At 39.6% G+C, this 16,386-nt stretch overlaps 1 long non-coding RNA gene across 2 annotated transcripts in view; it reads right to left on the bottom strand.

The window, feature by feature from the left end:
• Positions 1–374: 374 nt before the first annotated feature.
• The window catches only part of LOC141582277 (uncharacterized), a 29,509-nt gene continuing 13,497 nt past the window's right edge, over positions 375–16,386 (bottom strand). For both annotated transcript variants that reach the window (XR_012515105.1, XR_012515104.1), the window contains 2 exons: positions 11,307–15,841; positions 375–10,226 (listed from right to left, as the gene is read on the bottom strand). This is a non-coding gene — a long non-coding RNA (uncharacterized LOC141582277). The remainder of the gene's footprint in view (positions 10,227–11,306; positions 15,842–16,386) is intronic.

Raw genomic sequence — 16,386 nt, 5'->3', positions numbered from 1 at the left:
TGGAAGATCATGAACATGTCACAGACTGGCATCAACTTTTTTTTTTTTTAAAGAATATGTCGGCCGGGCGCGGTGGCTCAAGCCTGTAATCCCAGGACTTTGGGATGCCGAGGCAGGTGGATCAAGAGATCAAGAGATCGAGACCATCCTGGTCAACATAGTGAAACCCCGTCTCTACTAAAAATACAAAAAATTAGCAGGGCATGGTGGCACGCGCCTGTAACCCCAGTTTCTCAGGAGGCTGAGGCAGGAGAATTGCCTGAACCCAGGAGGTGGAGGTTGCAGTGAGCCGAGATCGCACCATTGCACTCCAGCCTGGGTAAGGAGAGCAAAACTCCGTCTCCAAAAAAAAAAAAAAAAAAGAATATGTCTTCAAGCAGATCCGTGATTCAAAATCAAATACCTTTCTTTGGGAACATGTAACACATATTAAATGCCAGAGCCCTTGCAAAAGGCTGAGTAGATCTTGTTGCCAAGTATGTAAAAGTATTGTTAAATCATGATCATTTCCCCCAGCACTCTGAAGAAGCCTGATTCATCTTTACTGAAACTGATTCATTTCACAATTTCTAGAGGAAAACTTCTGACTACAGGATAACACACTCAATTAGCTCTACTCATAGGAACAGAATAGCACAGTTACATACTGTAGACCCACTACCAGCTTCTTATGAAACCTTCAGAAATTTGCCCATATTTGGTTGGTGGGCTTCCCTGGAAGGGAAAGAAGGCCAGGCTCCTCTCCCAGAAACCAGTGTGGAAATACGGCAGGCAGAGGTCAGCAATCACCTGTTGCCTCTGTGTGGAGACCAGAGGTGATTTCTATTTGGTAATTCATTTTCTCTCTCTGGAGTTTAGAGTGACTAGACAGTTCAATTTTGAAGTGTTTTTATTGTCGTTCGTTTGTCTTTACTAAGAGGCAAAAATATAACCAATTCATCAAACTTCCTTTCCTAACTTACTATTTGGATAGATTTCCATAATGTCTTTCTTTTTTCTTTTTCTTTTTTTTTTTTTTTTTTTGAGACGGAGTTTCGCTCTTGTTACCCAGGCTGGAGTGCAATGGCGCGATCTTAGCTCACCGCAACCTCCGCCTCCTGAGTTCAGGCAATTTTCCTGCCTCAGCCTCCTGCGTAGCTGGGATTACAGGCACGCATCACCATGCCCTGCTAATTTTTTGTATTTTTAGTAGAGACAGGGTTTCACCATGTTGACCAGGATGGTCTCGATCTCTCGACCTCGTGATCCACCTGCCTCGGCCTCCCAAAGTGCTGGGATTACAGGCTTGAGCCACCGCGCCCGGCTCCATAATGTCTTTCTTAATTAATATTTAAAATATACCTCTGTTCCAAGCTTCCACAGTCATTAAGATGGCTCTTAACATTCTCATTAATATGATATTTCTCTAACGTCCTTAAATGCAGTAATAACTTTATAACCTCTAATAGTAATGCTGGCCTCTGACAAAGCAGTTTCCCGGAGACACGCTCAGTATGATCAGATTGGGCCCACTGATGTTCTGCGGCAGTTCTGCCTTCCAGATCTGGGGAAATAACTGCAAAATCACTTCTATTCAGGGCACTTCCTGATGTTGGTCTAGGTTCAGGGATATTAACAATTCAAACTGGATGAACACTTGAAGTAAGGGAAATGGAAATTATATTTTTCTGGGAACTCATGTTTTGTCATCATTAAATCATACTATGAAATGGTTTCAGATTGGAAAGTTTCCATTTCTGCTCTGTTGGCCTTACAACTTCAACTGAGCATTTTCCTTCAAACTATAAACATCCTTTAGCTTAGTGTAAATTTTAATTAACGTCAGCGGGAAAGCAGGTAAAGAAAATATTATGTTTAAACTGCAAGTTTGGAAGAGGCTCTGTTGTTGTGTCCCTTTGCAGATTTTGTAATGGCAAAATTGTATTGACTCTGCAAACAACTCTCCTTTTTAGCTCATGTGCATGATACACATGGTTTAGGAAAGGAAACCAATTACAGTCTCAGATCCATTGGTAATGAAGTAATGTCTCCAAATTACCATCGACACTCTACCTTCTGTGATGACAAGTCTTACAAAAGCAAAGGCCAAATGAATACATCTATTACTTCAGTGCGTGGAGGGTTGTAACTGGTATTTCCCCTTAGGAGTGTCTAAATCTTTGATTAATTAAAGAGGACCCAGTAGGAGAAAACAGAACTGGACAACTTAATTGAGAAGCATTGCCGGGCAACAGCAAGTTTCTAGCAGACTCTGCCTTTAAAGAAATGCAAACTACTCTTCTAGAAAGGCAAATTTGTCTTGTTATCCATCGTGGTTTGGAAGAGTGAAGTATTGGCTAATAACTTATTTCTACTAACAAAGAGTTTATAAATACACCATACCCATATAGCCAATTTTATGCAAGAACTTTAAGGTAATAAAATATAATTAATTTATAAAAATTATATATGGTATGGGCTTGTGCTTCTAGGAATGGCTGATCAAGCATCCCACAGAAGACAGCTAGAAAAGCTGGACAATTTTTTAAAAACTACTTGGTGGAATCACAGAGCTAATAAAATAGGAAGAAGTATTGAGCCAAAAGCCCAGAGAGGGTCACTTTTCCCTTGGAGATGTTTGCCAATCCTGGAGGTTTCCTGTGTCAATCCCAGAGGAGGAGTCTGAGAGGTTGAACAGTGCTTTTAAGAGTCACAGGGTTTGAAGAACGGAAATGAGATCCAGAACTTGCCAGAACAGTGCCTAATGAACCTTCTTTCTTAGGTTTCAGAGTTGCCTCCTAGGAGCAGGGTGAACTGGAAAGTGGATGGCCCTCAGGGAAACTGAAGCTCAGTTTCAAATTAGCTCAATGCCAAAAGTTGGAACAATGCAAAGAAGCCAAACAATAGTAATGTAAATCCACTCTAGTAGATTACATCTTCCAGGAACTCCAATTGTTTCGGTAATTTTGCAAGTGCAAAGTCTGGCATAATAATAATTTTTTTTTAAAGTTTCATGAAGGGACCACACAACATGAATGAAAACTAGCAGAAGAAAAAATAACAGTCCTATAGGGGACTCAGACAGTGGCATTATCAGACATGCACTCAGTAAGTGCTGAAAAAGAAAGAAAAGAGTTTGATCTCTGGAGCTACGCAGGTGAGAAAAGGACAGGATTACTGGAACACCGAACTGCTGCTTCTAGACACGAGCCAACCAGAACATGTCCCCTCTTCCCTAGACCCTCTTTAGAACCACTCGCCATAACCCTAAACATTATAGGACGCCCCTCTTTTCTATCCCGGGCTGAAAGCCCCATGGTTTCATGCAATGCATTCCCTCTTTCTGGCAGCAAACTAAACAAGTAAGCCTAACTTTAACTACAAGTGCATTTCTTGCAGTCTTTGGCTAGGGTGTTTGACCCAATGCAGTGAAAGAGTTACAATCATTTTTCTCCATAAGGGATAGGTGGGAAGAGAGAGGGGGAAAAAAAAAAAAAGGCTGTAAATTCTAGATGATAATTACAGTCAATTTACACAATGCAAGATTTAAGTCGCAAACTGTTAGGACTAAATAACATAAGTGGCCCTGCAGTACCATGTGGCTCCTACTTTATTTTTTTCCAGCTCTGGGGTCCAAACCACACCAAAATTCATTCAGTTTCTTGAATGTCCTTCTCTTGATACTTAAAGTGTGAAATGTGGACCAGCGATGTCAATTAGAACCACGTGTAAGCAGGTTCCACTGCCTTTTAATAAGATCCCTCCAGACAATTCTTTTTCTTTTTCTTTTTTTTTTTTTTTTTTTTGAGGTGGAGTCTCGCTCTGTCATCCAGACTGGAGTGCAGTGGTGCCATCTTGGCTCACTGCAACCTCCGCCTCCCAAGTTCAAGCACTTCTCCTCGCCTCAGCCTCCAGAGTAGCTGGGATTACAGGCACCCGCCGCCACACCCAGCTACTTTTTGTATTTTTAGTAGAGATGAGGTTTCACCATGTTGGCCAGGCTGGTCTCAAACTTCTGACCTCAGGTGATCTGCCCACCTCAGCCTCCCAAAGTGCTGGGATTACAGGGGTAAGCCACCGCGCCCACCAACCCCCAAGACAATTCTTATGCACATTAGAGTGTGAGGAGGGCTGCCCTGCACAACCTTCCATCTTAGAAACAAGGCAAACGCTCCTTCCTTTCCTAGGAAACAGTTCTCTTGCCCATCTCCGTTCACCTTATTAATTTCTCAACTCAAATATTTCAACTAAAACTCAAACTTCCCTGACATTTCAGAGTAGGACAGGAGCCTCCCACGCACGCCCTCTGAGCCCCTGTACTGTTTCTCATAGCATTTGCCACCGATCATTTTTAAACACTGACTTGTATGACTATATGTTTAATGTCTGGCTCCTTCAGTCCATAAAGTTCTGAAGGGACCATGACTATTTTGTTCACTCTAGTTTCCAGTGCACAGAGCCTAGATTATAGTAAGCATTCAATATGTTTTTGTAGAATGAAAAAAAAATAGTAGAAACTCTGATCTACATGGCATCTTTCTATTGATTAAAAGGATGCATCATTATAACTCACACCTGGCTTCAATTAATAGTTAATTCATATGACAAAATAATTCAATCTGCAGAAAATGTCCTTCATTACTCACTATTCTAAACAAGTTTCTGTTTGATTTTGTTTTCAGATGTAATAGTCATTTTCCAATCCTAATGAACTTTTTTCTTTTTTTCTGAGAGTCTTGCTCTGCTGCCCAGGCTGGAGGGCAGTGTCGAGATCTCGGCTCTCCGCCACCCCTGCCTCCTGGGTTAAAGCGATTCTCCTGCCTCAGCCTCTGGAGTAGCTGGGGTAACAGGCACCTGCCACCATGCCTGGCTAATTTTTGTATTTTTAGTAGAAACAGGGTTTTACCTTGTTGGCCACACTGGTCTGGAAGTTGTAGCCTCAGGCCATCCGCCCGCCCCAGCCTCCCACAAGTACTGGGATTATAGGTGTGAGCCACCGCCCGCCGCCCTCATGAACCTTATAATTACCTGCAGCTTTAAAATACTGGAGCCCTGGGCTTCATCTTGAGAGATTCTGGTTTCATCAGCCCAGGAACTGATGAAAATGTTACTCTCAGCACTCAATTGGAGAAGACTTCAAAGTTAACAGAAAATAATAGAAAGTAATGTTACTTTTCAGTATTCAATAAATTATAAAGTAGTGATAAAGGCAAAATTAGTCTTACGCTAAAGTTGCTAAATTACTACTTAAACTAGATGGAGCCAAAAAAAGAATTACATAAACGTCAAAAATCAGTCCTGCATCGCCTATTGTACAAAGTCTGAAACAGTTATTTCCTATATTGTGTCTAATTCTCTACGTGTTGGGAGAGAGACGGCTAGTTTAGCATCAAATATTCTCTTCTACCCGAAAGCAGACATCTGCTATCATTTTGTATTAGGAGAATCTTTTTATATAACACATAGAAAAATTTAGCTTTTGTTTTGTTTTTTTAATAGTCACCTGAGAATCTCTGTTTTATAATGGGTGAGTGTAACTCATTTATATTTGCCATTTTTATTGCTATATTTACATTTGCTCTTGATATTTTAACATTTGGCTTTCTACTGGCTGCATTTTTCTTCCTTTTTTTTTTTTTTTCTGTTTACCTGTCTTCTGTGATTTGTTGAATTGTTCAAATTTTTTTTGGTTCCATTTTCTAAATGGTTTAGAAATTATGCATTCTATCTTTATTTTTCCATGAGTCACCCTTAAATTTTAACACAAATATTTAAAGCTATTGTATTAGTTTCCTATTGTTGCTATAACAAATTACCAAAACCTTTACAGTTTAAAACAACGCAGCCCTGTTACAGTTCTGGAGGTCAGAAGTCCAAAATGCTTTGGCAAGGCTGTGTTACTTATGGAGAAAATAATCCACGGTTCTGCTTTCTCTAACTTCCTGTTAGCTTCCCACATTCCTTGGCTCATGGTCCCACGTCACTCTGACTGCTCGCTTCTGTTGTCACATCTCTTTTCCTTTCCTTCTGAATCCTTAGACGGAATCTTTGGATTGCATTGTGCTTACCTTCTGGATAATACAGGATAACCTTTCAACATCAATATTCTTTTTTTTTTTTCAAGACAGACTCTCGCTCTGTCACCAGGCTGGAGTGTAGTGGCCTGATCTTGGCTCATTGCAACCTCCGCCTCCCAGGTTCAAATGATTCTCCTGCCTCAGCCTCCCAAGTAGCTGGGACGACAGGTGTGTACCACCACACCTAGCTGTTTTTTTTAATATTTTCAGTAGAGACAAGGTTTCACCGTGTTGGCCAGGATGGTCTCGATCTCTTGACCTCGTGATCTGCCCGCCTTGACCTCCCAAAATGCTGGGATTACAGGCATGAGCCACGCCACCCGGCCTCAACATCAATATTCTTAAGTTAATCACACTTTAAAAATTGTTTTTGGGATGGGCGCAGTGGCTCACACCTATAATCCCAGCACTTTGGGAAGCCGAGGTGGGTGGATCACGAGGTCAAGAGATCGAGACCATCCTGGTCAATAAGGTGAAACCCCATCTCTACTAAAAATACAAAAAATTAGCTGGGCATGGTGGCACACGCCTGTAGTCCCAGTTACTCGGGAGAATGAGGCAGGAGAATTGCTTGAACCCAGGAGGCAGAGGTTTCGGTGAGCCAAGATGGTGCCATTGCACTCCAGCCTGGGTAACAAGAGCAAAACTTCGTCTCAAAAAAAAAAAAATTGTTTTAGCTGTATAAGGTAATATATTTATAGGTTTGTGGGATTTTGATGTAGACATCTTTAAGCAGCCATTATTCAACCTAAAGGTGATTTCTAAAGAGGCATATCTTGCCTTTAAGCAATACAGAAATCTTAATACTTTCTTCCATTCATACGTGCTGCAAAGCCACAAACCTCTCATGTTGGTATTTCCATTTTCTCCAAGTGTTTATCTCACGTTTTGTTTATTCCTAGAATTTGTTTACAACTAATATTATGTTTGTTTGATTTCTCTGCTTACATTGTTCTTTACATCTTACCCACTCCTCTAGATTTTTGAGTTTGGATTTTTAAAATATGGCATATCTCATAGTAATTGATGTACAAGGGTATCTTAGAAGTTCAATGTCTGAGTCTTTGCTTAAATGAAAACCTCTTTGTTTTGCACTCACGGTTGAAAGATAATGAGCTAGAATTTTATGTTGAGGGATATTTTCTCCAAAACTTTTGAGATTATCCACTGTGATCTTTGTTCTGATTTCATTTTCTTTTTCATTTCTTTATAGGAAACCTGTTTTTACCTCTCAAAACTAACCAATGTTTTTTTCCCCATATTTATATATGTGGTGTTTTAATTAATAGATTTTTGTTTTTAGCAACTAGTTGAGCCTTTTCATGTGTTAAATCATGTTTTTCTTTAATTCTGGGAATGTTTTATACTTCACACAATACATTAAAAAAATACAAAAATTAACTCTAAGCAAATCAGTCACCTTAATATTAAGAGCTAAAATTACAAAACTCTTAGAGAAAAACATAGGAATAAATCTTCACTAACTTGGATTTGGTTATAAATTATTAGACACAATACCAAAAGCATGAGCAACAAAAGAAGAAAAGATAAATTGGGATCATCAAACTGAAAAACTTTTGGGCATCAAAGGATATTATTATCAAGAAAGTTAAAAGAAATCCACCTCTCTTTCTCTCTCTCTCTCTCTCTCTCCATAAATATATATATATAAATATATATATTTATAAATTATATCTGATAAAGGCCTAGTATCCAGAAATGTATAAAGAACTCTTAAAACAGTCCAACAACAAAAAGTCAACAACCCAATTTAAAAAATCAGCATAGGGCTAGGGCTTGCATAAACATTTCTCCATAAAAGATATCCAAGTGGCCAACAAGCACATAAAAAGATGCTCAACAGCACTAGTTCGGAGGAAAACAAAACTGAAACCACAATAAGCACCACTTCACAGCCACTAGGACGATTATGATTTAAAAACAGAAAATAACAAGTATTGATGAGGATGTAGGAAACTGGAACACATACATAGATGGTGAGAATGCAAAATGATTCAGCCTCTGTACAAAACAGTTTGGCAGTTTTTAAAAAGTTAAACAGGCCGGGCGCAGTGGCTCAAGCCTGTAATCCCAGCACTTTGGGAGGCCGAGGCGGGTGGATCACGAGGTCAAGAGATCGAGACCATCCTGGTCAACATGGTAAAACCCCGTCTCTATTAAAAATACAAAAAATTAGCAGGGCATGGTGGCGCGTGCCTGTGATCCCAGCTACTCAAGAGGCTGAGGCAGGAGAATTGCCTGAACCCAGGAGGCGGAGGTTGCGGTGAGCCGAGATCGCGCCATTGCACTCCAGCCTGGGTAACAAGAGCGAAACTCCGTCTCAAAAAAAAAAAGTTAAACATACAATTACTATATGACTCTGCAATTCCACTCCTTCATATATATCCTCCCAAACAGTGAAATCCGGTGTTCAAATCAGTACCTGCACACATATGTTCACAGCAGCACTACTCACAATAGGCAAAAAGTAAGAATGACAAAATGAAATGATTCGATGAAGAGCACACAGGTCATATCGTTGTAACTTCCTCTGAATCTAATGATTTCAAAAAGTGATGACTGTCATTTGACAGTCACTTAAGTTGGAGAAGCTTTGCTTGGTCATACTCTCTAATGACTTTAGCATATATATCCCTCTAGGGTATTCGGTTGAAATTTGAATGAATTGCCACTAGATGACACCATTGATTGGATAAATAAACCATCAGGCTATTACTCCCTAAGCATCTGAAATTAAGCCTCTATTGTTTTCAAAAATGTGATTTTTAAAAATATAAAATATGAGGTTTCTAATCAGACAAAATTTTACTCTCTATTGATATTAGGAATATTATTTAACTGTCCTAAGCCTCACTTTAATTATGTCTAAAAACTCATAGAAGGGTGTGTGTGTGTGTGTGTGTGTGTGTGTGTGTGTGTGCATGTGTGTGCATTTATCTGATGTCACTAAAGAACGTTTAATGTTTTTAGGAAAAAACTTTTAAGTTTTTTTAGTGAAATCAGACAGGTGCTGAACTTTCTTTGCTGCTGTGATAGAAGATGGGGAATGGTGGAAATATCACTAAAGGACTTTGAGAGCGAACTGAGCTATGAATCCTCAGTTAACTACCAAACCTAGTTACAAACTAACTTTAGATCAGACGTATCTGCATGGATCTTCACTATTTGCTTGTATTAATCATTTTTAAATTTTTTTCTGTATTTTATGATGTTTTGACGTCTTAAAATCTTGCTGACCAGAGACTGTCCCATCCAGGGATAGCCACTTTTCAGAGACAGCAAAGGACTCAACAGGCCTGTCTTTCAAATGCAAACCAACCAATCTCTAGGTACCACCAGGCAATTAGAGACCACTCCTACAGCCCCAAACCCTGTGTGTCTCAGAGTGCTTGAAGGCCAAGTGACCCTTCTCCCCTATTTCTTAAAGATGCATCTGTTTCCCCTGGTCTCAGAATGCAAGGGCAGTCATCATGAGGTGATAAATACATTTCAACCTCAGAAATGTTGCACTTCTTATATTTTCCATCTCTTCCCAGATGTCCATAAGGTCTACTTCCTCACTTTACACAAGTCTCCCAAATGTCACTAGAGATAGGCGTCTTCTCGAGCCACGCTATCACGTAGAGCAGCCCCTTCAGCCCTCCTTTCTTCCTCGTGCTGGCATCACATTGTCACACGCGTTTTCTTATTTTATTATCTTCTTGCCTCATTGTGTTAGCTTGCTAGGGCTTCCACTAAAAAAATGCAACACATTGAGAGGCTTAAACAACAGAAGTTTATTTTCTCACACTTCTGAAGGCTGAAAGCCCAAGATCTAAGTGTTATCAGGTTTAGTTTCTTCCGAAGCTTCTATTTTGGCTTGTAGATGACCGCATTCTCACTGTGGCCTTATGTGGCCACACTTCAGTCTATGTCCTGATCTCCTCTTCTTAGAAGGACACCAGTCATCCATCTGAAGTTAATTTTGGTGTAAGGTGTCAGGAAGGGGTCCAGTTTCTGCTTTCTGCACATGGCTAGCCAGTTTTCCCAACACCATTTATTAAACAGGGAATCCTTTTCCCATTGCTTGTTTTTGTCAGGTTTGTCAAAAATCGGATGGTTGTAGATAGGTTGTGTTTCCTCCGAGGTCTCTGTTCTGTTCCATTGGACCTAACACCATAAAAACCCTAGAAGAAAGTCTAGGCAAAACCATTCAGGACATAGGCAAGGACTTCATGACCAAAACACCAAAAGCATTGGCAACAAAAGCCAAAATAGACAAATGGGAGCTAATCAAACTCCACAGCTTCTGCACGGCAAAAGAAACGGTCATTAGAGTGAATCGGCAACCAACAGAATGGGAAAAAATTTTTGCAGTCTACCCATCTGACAAGAGGCTGATATCCAGAATTTACAAAGAACTAAAACAGATCTACAAGAAAAAAACAAACAAGCCCATTCAAAAGTGGGCAAAGGATATGAACAGACACTTTACAAAAGAAGACACACATGAGGCCAACAAACATATGAAAAAATGCTCACCATCACTGGTCATTAGAGAAATGCAAATCAAAACCACATTGAGATACCATCTCCCGCCAGTTAGAATGGCGATCATTAAAAAATACAGAGACAACAGATGCTGGAGAGGATGTGGAGAAATAGGAACACTTTTACACTGTTGATGGGAGTGTAAATTAGTTCAGCCATTGTGGAAGACAGTGTGGCGATTCCTTAAGGACCTAGAAATAGAAATCCCATTTGACCCAGCAATCCCATTACTGGGTATATATCCAAAGGATTATAAATCGTTCTACTATAAGGACACACACACACAAATGTTCACTGCAGCACTGTTTACAATAGCAAAGACCTGGAACCAACCCAAATGTCCAACGATGATAGACTGGACAGGGAAAATGTGGTACATATACACCATGGAATATTACACAGCCATCAAAAACGATGAGTTCGTGTCCTTTGTAGGGACATGGATAAACCTGGAAACCATCATTCTCAGCAAACTGACACAAGAGCAGAAAATCAAACACCGCATATTCTCACTCATAGGCGGGTGTTGAACAATGAGAACACATGCACACAGGGAGGGGAGCACCACACACTGGGGTCCGTTGGGGGCAAATGGGGGAGGGATGGGGTGGTGGGGAGGTGGGAAGAGATAGCATGGGGAGAAATGCCAGATATAGGTGAAGGGGAGGAAGGCAGCAAATCACACTGCCATGTGTGTACCTATGCAACAATCCTGCATGTTCTTCACATGTACCCCAAAACCTAAAATGCAATAAAAAAAAAAAAAAAGGACACCAGTCATATTGCATCAGGGCTTACCCACATGGCCTAATTTTACCTTAATCATCTCTTTAAAGGCCCTGTCTCCAAACACAATCACATGTTCCCAGGCATGTAGTATATGCTCAATAAACACCAGTTCTAAGGCTCCCAAGAGTTGCTCATTGCTGGTGTGGTGACTCAGCACATCCCAAAATATGACTATAGGACACCAGAATATGCCACCCCCAAATAAGCTTTTTTAGCATGTTTTGAGCTGCTTATTCTGATACTCTGCAGACACAGGAGTAGCTCTGAAAACCCATTCTTGTATACAAGAAATTTACGTCTATAAAGGAAATCTACATAAGTAAAGGTATCTGTATCAGAAAGAGGGCTGATCAAACAACTTTATTAGCAGACTTTCAATCTGCATAACAAGACAACTTTTATTTACTATACATTTCCTCCCCTCATCCTTCTGAAACTTCTCTCCACTGCCCACCAGAAGCCCCAAGTCCCTATTCCTTTCTGTATATAATTCAGGGTGCTGTATAAGCTTGAATCATCTATTTTCACGGAACTCCTGTGTGTATGCATTTAATTAAACATGGTTTTTCTCCTGCTAATCTGTCTAATGGCAATTTAATTTATAGCCTACATAAAGAACCTAGAAAGCTGGCGGGAAGACATTTCTCTCTCTCCTACACTACCAAGCGAGTTTCTGGCATCCTGTCCTGGTGTCTAAAATCTATAAGCAAAACATGACTCTTTGAAACTCTTAGCAACTTAATATTAAAACTTTGATGGCTTTTCAATAAATTCTTATAATTCAACTATTTTTTATAATTCTCTATTTTTAAAGGGCGGAACATATCAAAACACAGAGTAATTGGTTGTCAGTGAAATTTATAAATTTATGGAAGAGTTACAACCTTAATTAAATTCTTATATTGCCTTTACTTTCTGCCAGTAAAAACCAAAACATCTGGGTTTTGGCCTGTTATGAAAACAAGTCTTTCTTAACATAAAATAAGTATAAATTAACACTAATATTGTTTCTTCTCATGCAGGTAGCATTATAACAAACTTGTTCTACAATATCAACATAAAAATGTAGGATTTATGTTTACCTCTTCCTTGTCAATGTGTAAGAAATACAACCAACTCCACAGAGCAGCAAGCAGAAGAATAGGCGTTCTGTTTTTTGAGACAGTCTCACTCTGTTGCCAGGCTGGAGTGCAGTGCCATGATCTCAGTTAATTGCCGCCTCCACTTTCAGGTTCAAATTACTCTCCTGCTTCAGCCTCTTGAGTAGCTGGGACTACAGGCGTGCACCACCATGCCCAGCTAATTTTGAGATTTTTAGTAGAGACAGGATTTCACCATGTTGGCCAGGATGGTCTCAATCTCTTGACCACTTCAGCCTCCCAAAGTGCTGGGATTACAGGTGTGAGCCAATGCACCAGGCCAAGAATAGGTGTTCTAATCAGAGCCTTAGGAATTGCAATTTGAGAGACACAAATCTAGCAAGCAGCTAAATGGTGTTCTATCCAGGCAAGATAAGGCAGGGCCGACTATTGTAAGTTCATGCCCTGGAGGGTTTTAGCACCTTTTATGATTGATGATGGCTGGTTATCAGCTTAGGATGTCTCTAGTTGAAGATCAACTTAGTTTTGTGTAGCTATTTCTCCAGGACGTCCGTTGATCCCGCCCAGCACTACAGCTCAAATCAAATGCAACTGGTTTTACAATTTGGCCCAGTTAAATAGGTCAAATTCCATCTGGGTGTGTATGTAACTGAGGTCCAATTCCTCATGCCCTCCCAGCTCCCTTTTAGACAACTCTGACATAATCATCTCCATTTTCAATTTTCTTTTCGCATCCTCATCACTAGGTTCTACTCTACATTGAAAAGTCATATTTTCAGTTACACAATTTTGCCATCTCCTTTATTCAAATCATATGTACACCAAAAAGGTGAAATGAGGGCAGAATGTATATTCAGAGCAACACAGGATTACAACTGTAAAGCTCAAAAAAGTCTTGAAAAATGAAAGGCTTTTTACAGTCTATAAGATATGACCTGGGAAGCACTTCCAAAATGGCCGGATAAGCAGCTCTGAGAATCAGACCCTCCACAAAAGTTATAAAAATATTTGCAAAAATGCTAAAAATCCAACTTTTTCAGAGCTCTACAAATTAACCAAAGGCTTGCAACAATACAAGAGGCACTGATGAAGAACTGTTATACCTCCATGACAAAAAGAGAAATCACTCAAATTTTAAAATACACTTATTTGAATGGTTTGAATAAATATTTCTCCAAAGAAGATATAGAAATGACTAATAAGTACATGAAAAAAAGGTCAGCACCATTAGCCACTAGGGAAATAAAAATCAAGACCACAATTAAATACTACTTCAAAGTCGCAAGGATGGCTATAATAAAAAAGATGAACAAGGGCAAGTATTGGCAAGGATGAGCAGAAATTGGAACCATCATGCTGGTGGGAATGGAAAGTGGTGCAGCTGTTTCGGAAAACAAGTTTTCCAGTTCCTAAAAAATAATTAAACGAGATTGCTGCACAACTCAGAAATTCCAGTATTAGGCATATATATCTCTCCTAGGTATAATTCCATGTGTGTGATATATACACTTGCCCACGAAGGTATATATTGCATGTTCACACAAAAACTTGTTCACTCTTATGTGTATAGCTACATGTTAACACAAAAACTTTTTCCTAATGGTTCACAGCAGGATTATTCATAATAACTAAAAGGTGGAGAACCCAAGTGTTCACTGACTGATGAAAGGATAAATAAAATCTGGTATAGCCATAAAATGGAATATTATCCAGCAACATAGAGCAATGAAGTACTGATACACAGTACTGCATAGATGAACCTTGAAAACATTATGCTAAGCAAAGGAAGGCAGACACAAAGGGCCAATATTATATGAGTCTGTTTACATGAAGTGTCCAAAACAGGTGAATCCATAGAGGTAGAAAGTAGATTAGTGGTTACCAGGAGCAAGGAGAAATGAGAAACAGAGAGTGATGGATATAATGGAAAATTAGGTAGTGGTGATGGTTGCACAGATCTGTGAGTATGCTAAAGAATTGTACACTTTAAAATAGTGATTTTATGGAATGTGAGTTATACCTCAATAAAGCTATTTTTTAAAGTTAAAGAAAAAATATGACTTAACTTGAACTTATTTGGTAGCAAAATGTAACCATTATAAAACTGTTCATTGTCTTTGTTTATGCCACTTAGTGTGACTATGTGTATATTTTCTGTAGAAATTTTAATTCATTTCTTTATCAGGTGCTGTCCTGGACCCAGCTGGAAATGTTACATATATTCCAAAATGTGTTTACTGTTTATCATTCCAAAATGGTAGACATTCTGAATTCTCAATTTTGAAACACATCTGGTTCTAGGAGTTTTTGAATAACAGGTATGTACCAGGATTGTTACTGATAATCACTAGCATAATAATAAATACTGAACTTCAATTTTGGTTTCCCTCTTGGACCCCAAGACCAACAGATGCATGTTTAATGAAGAGGCAAGTCTGGGATTAGTTGGCTTGAAAGTACTCCTTAGAGAGTTACAGCAAATAGAGAATATCTATACACATATATTTGATTTAAAATTGGTTCATAAACCAGGTTTGGTATTTAACTCACTGGGTTCACAGCTCCCAGAGCTCTTTTTTTTCTTTTGGGTCTTTTTTTTTTTTTTTTTTTTGAGACAAAGTCTCAATCTGTTGCCCAGACTAGAGTGCAGCGGCATGATCTCAGCCCACTACAACCACTGACTCCTGGGTTCAAGCGATTCTCCTGCCTCAGCCTCCAAGTAGCTAGGATTACAGTCACTGCCATCATGCCTTGCTAATTTATGTATCTTTAGTAGAGATGGGATTGGCCACCATGTTGGCCAGGTTGGTCTCAAAATCCTGACCTCAAGTGATCCACCCGCCTTAGCCTCCCAAAGTGCTGAGATTACAGGCATGAGCTACCTCGCCTGGCCCTCAGAGCTCTTTATTGATATTTCCACCATCTCTTATCTACATGGCCACAGAGAAACTTTTGCACCTCTGAGAAGTGCCTAGAAGTCAGTTCTTTTCCCCAGGACCAAAAATTTTAATGAAAAACAACAACAACAAAAAAAACAAATCCAAATACCTGTACAGCAAGTATCTTCTGATGCAAAAAATCCCTGCCATAATCTGTAAGAAGACTGCTTCTCTCAACGAATCATCAATGGGATGGAATCTGAAATTGTAAAATACCGTAAGTTAATGTTCCTTAATTGTTGGAAACCCAAATATTGTCATATTATACACACATAATAAAACAACCTGGGCCAGGCACAGTGGCTCACGCTTGTAATCCCCGCACTTTGGGAGGCTGAGGTGGGCAGATCAACTGAGGTTGCAAGTTTGAAACCAGCCTGACCAACGTGGAGAAGTCCCGTCTCTACTAAAAATACAAAAAATTAGCTGGACACGGTGGCACATGGCTGTAATCCCAACTTCTCAGGAGGCTGAGGCAGGAGAATCGCTTGAACCTGAAAGGCGGAGGTTGCAGTAAGCTGAGATCGCACCATTGCACTCCAGCCTGGGCCACAAGAGCGAAACTGTCTCAAATAAATAAATAAATAAATAAGAACAACCTGTAGGTCTCTTACATAATTGCAATAGAACATTAGTAATTCTTTGTTTATACTTCTGAAAATACTAGATGGAGGTTTAACCACAACAACAGCAAATTCCAGTGAGCTGAGACCTATTTTTTAGTTTACATCTTACTGGGAATTGAAAGATATAAAGGACCCCTAAAGACATATTTAAACTAAAATGGTTTGGGTACCATATACCTAGGTCAGGGGCCCCCCAAATAGTCCCTGGACCAGCAGCATCAGCATCATCCGAGTACTTCTTAGAAATGCAAATTCTGGGCCCCACTACACACCTGCTGAATCAGAAACTACAGAGCAGGACAGAACAGCAATTCCTCTTTAAAAA

The sequence above is a fragment of the Saimiri boliviensis genome, chromosome 19 (genome assembly GCF_048565385.1).
Source record: "Saimiri boliviensis isolate mSaiBol1 chromosome 19, mSaiBol1.pri, whole genome shotgun sequence".
Classification (NCBI taxonomy): Eukaryota; Metazoa; Chordata; class Mammalia; order Primates; family Cebidae; genus Saimiri; species Saimiri boliviensis.
The sequence above is the reverse complement of the archived record's forward strand: the minus strand, read 5'-3'. Positions and strand labels throughout refer to the sequence as shown.